This window comes from Octodon degus, unplaced genomic scaffold (assembly GCF_000260255.1).
Source record: "Octodon degus isolate 3935 unplaced genomic scaffold, OctDeg1.0 scaffold00035, whole genome shotgun sequence".
NCBI classification, from domain to species: Eukaryota; Metazoa; Chordata; class Mammalia; order Rodentia; family Octodontidae; genus Octodon; species Octodon degus.
The window spans coordinates 4397519-4401448 of NW_004524611.1; the positions used below are offsets into that span (position 1 = coordinate 4397519).

Genomic DNA, 3930 nt, shown 5'->3' on the forward strand with positions numbered 1-3930 from the left:
CATAGCTCAGCAGACTAAGCACAGGGACCAGGGTTCCAGGCCCAGGACCATATGCTGCACTGGCCCCAGCCCCAGATACCCTGAGCCAGTGACTGAATCTGGGTGTGGTAGTACACACCTGTAATTCCAGCTTTAGGGAGGCTGAAACCAGAAGGGTCACTATGAGTCTGAGCTGCCTAGTGAGATCCTGCACCAAATACATAAAGAAGAATATGAAAATTACTCCAATTCAACTTTGAGGGGAAAGGAAAGAAATGATTAAATAGATTATTGCTATACAATTAGAAAAATTTCTTTGAGTCTAAGTTCAGAATAGAACTCATGAAATTTTTCTTAACATTGCAATAGTTTATTTTATTTGTTCAAAGCTCACACTGCAAACATTAATCCATTCCTGGGCTTTGATTCTGTGGGCTCCTATCACATATTACAGAAGAGCAAACTCTGACCCATGGGTGTGGATGAAGGCTAAAGGCTCAGGATTAGTCACAGGGTAGTTTTTAAACCTCTACAGCCCAGAACACGGTAGTCACAGGTCCTTTAGGCCTTTCTGGATGTCCCACAGGGCATCTGCACTGTTCTTGAGCTGAGCGGCCTCTGCATCCTTCAGCTTCCAGTTGATAATGCTGGTCAATCCCCGAGCATTCAGAATGCAGGGAAGGCTCAGGAAGACTTCATTCTCAATGCTGTACATGCCCTTGACCATGGGTGATACTGGGTTAATCCTGGATAGATTCTTCAGGATGGACTCAGGAAGATCAGCCACACTCACGCCGATGGCCCAGGTGGTGTTCCCTTTTAGCTTGATGACTTCGTAGGCACTTTCAGCCACCATCTTATGCCCTTCCTTCCAGTTCTCACTATCATTGTCCATGCCCATTTCCAGATTCAGGTCCTGGAGGGAAACACCCATATATTCACTCCACTCCAGACGGCAACACTCAGGTCCCCATGCTCTCCCAGAATCCACCCGTGGCAGCTGCTAGGATGAATTCCAAGCTTTTCAGCCATAAGATAGAAAAATCAAGCTGAATCCAGATTGCATCCGCTTCCAATCACATGGTGCTTGGGCAATCCACTTAGTTTCCAGGTGACATAGGTAAGAATGTCCACTGGATGGAAACCACAATGATGATGAAGTCAAAGCTCTACTTGACAATCTGAGGAACAATGAACTTGAAGACATTGACGTTTCTCTGCACCAAATTGAGGTGACTCCCCCCTTCTTGATGATGGACTCTGGCAGTCGCCACCACAATCTTGGAGTTTCCAGTTACAGAGTAATCTTAATCTGCCCCAATTTTAGACGTCTGAAGAAACAACCTTCCATGCTACACATCCGTCATTTCTCCTTTGAGTTTATCTTGCAAGACATCCACAAGTGCAAGTTCATCAGCCAGAGACTCCCAGAATGCTCATAGCATGCGCCATACCCACTTACCCCACATCTACTATGGTGATCTTGTTGTTTGGCATCCCAGCATCCTCTTCTGCGACAGGGGCGATGAGTTTCTTCTTCTTCTTTTTTTTTTTTTTTTAAACATTTATTTATTTATTTATTGTGTGTGTGTGGGGGGGCCAGCTCAGCCCACCAGGGGGCGGCACTGGCTGGCATGTGGTGCTGGGGGATGAACCGCGGTCCCTGTGCTTTGCCAAGCTTGTTCCAAGTAGGTGCTTTAGACTACTGAGCCATCTCGCCAGCCCCGATGAGTTTCTTCTTAAGGGCTGCTATTCTACACCTGCGGGATGAGGCCTGGGAGAGCGTTGCCACAGCCGCCACAGAGATGCCAGCATCTGCAGAATTCAAGAAATTGAAGTGTGAAATTAGACACAGTGGAACCAGCTGAATATTGAAGAAGGGTGAAGGAGGAGGAGAATACGGCTCAACTTCAAAAGTTAGTGTAAAGCTAAGTAATCAGAATGGCGTGGCAGAGGTGAAAAAGAGAGCAGGTAAGTAGGCCAATAGTTAACTAGAACAGAACTGAGAGCTCAAGGAGAAGCCCCATACATGCAGTCAACAGATCTTTGACAAAATAGGAAAGATAGTAGATTGGAGAAAAGATGGTCTTAACTATCTGGATACTTACCTACATACGCAAATAATTCTTGATCCAGACTCTACCCCCTTCACAAAAATTCATTCAAAATATATCGCAGAACTAAAAGTGAACAGCCAAACTGTAAAATGTCTACAAGATCACACAGGAAACAGGCAATCTAAGAGATCTTGCATGCAGCAAAGTGAGGTTTTATATCTAATACCAAAGGCATGACCCGTGCAAAAATTAATGAGTTGTACTTCACTCGAGATGAAAAATGCTGTTGTAGTAGGGCACTCCCTAGAGAATGCAACGAGGGCAGACTTTGGAAAATATTCACAAAAGATGTATCTGACAAAGCCTGAGAAAGAATGAGAAGACGAGCCACAGACCAGGAAAAAAATGCTTATAGAACACCTATGTGACCAGGTAGAACACAAACAAAACTAACAACCGGTAGGGGATTTCTAACTGGTAGTCGACTTGTTAACCCCAGCTGAATTGAACTAGAGTGGTGCTGGGTGTGAGAGGCCCACTGGAGGGTTGTTGCCAGCAGCAGAAGAGGCAGAACTGGAGAACTTGTTCAGACGCTGTTAGGGAAGCTATTGAGTGAGCTGTTGGAGCTGTTGGAAGCTGCTGGCTCTAGGAGCTCGGAGGCTCGTTGTCGCTGAGAATAGCTGTGGTTCACTTTGAGGGAGCTCTGGTCCTCACCTTGAGCATGGCTTCCTGGTGCCAGAGGGGAAGATGGTGCACTTCTCAGCCCCCTGGAGAAGCTGGTCATGTTGGCTTTCCTGATGGGAACTCAGCTGTCCTCATTGCTGGGGGAGCTCGCGACCTCACTGTTGCTGAGGGTGGCTGTGGTATTTTTGGGGGAGCTCTGGTTCTTACCTTGAGTATTGCTTCCTGGCTCTGGTGCAGATCCCTAAGGCTGCTAACACAGACTGGCACAGACTTTCCTAGCTTCCACCACTGAACTTTGGACCTTCCCAGCACAGATCCATGAATTAGGTCAGCATGAGTCATTGTCGTGGCTCTGGGCCTCCAACAGGACCTGTGAGAGGCACTGTTATGGGCTCTAGGTTTTCAGCTGGACTCATGCAGTATATTAGGATCCAGGCTTTCAGTTGGATTCTTTGGTCTTTAGTGTGTGGATAGACTTCCTGCACTTTTTGTATATGATTCTTTGGGTGATTATAAAATAATCTTATAAAATGTGTCCTGTATTGTATGTTTCCCTTGCAAAGACTCCAAACCGTGACACCACCCAATGAAAATGTGGCAAATATATGGACAGAACATTGGTAAGAGGACATATTAATGAAAAGTAACATAACAATAGGTACTTAGCATCATATCACTAGTGAACTAAAACTACAATGAGAATCCACTGCGTATCTATTAGATTGGCAAAAACAAGACACCAAAACCACTGCATGTCAGAAAGATTAGGGAACACACAGAACTCTGAAGTGTAGGGCTGGTAGTGGTATAAAATGGTTCAGCCAGTTTTCAGGACAGAAAACTGGTAATTTCTTACAAAACCAACCTAACCCTTGCCATACAATCCAGACATCGTGTGCTTTGATATTTACCCCCAAAGAGTACATATGAAAACTATGCCCGTGCTACAATCTGCACTGAGATGTTTATGGCAGCTTGATTCATAAATGCCAATACCCGCAGTGAAATAAATAGTCCCGTAGTAGGTGGGAGGAGCTTATAAACTGTAAAGCATCCATGCAATGGGATGTTTTTTTTTTTTTTTTTAAAAACTGGTTTACTTTTATTAGAACTGTCTGTTTCATTTTATTTATTTATTTATTTATTTGAGACAGAGCGAGAGAGAGAGAGAGAGAGAGAGAGAGAGAGAGAGAGAGAGAGAGAGAGAGAG

The 3930-nt window shown here is 44.8% G+C and overlaps 1 pseudogene; it reads right to left on the minus strand.

Moving 5' to 3' along the window:
* Positions 1-529: 529 nt before the first annotated feature.
* LOC101575420 overlaps positions 530-3930 on the minus strand; it is a 54824-nt pseudogene continuing 51423 nt past the window's right edge.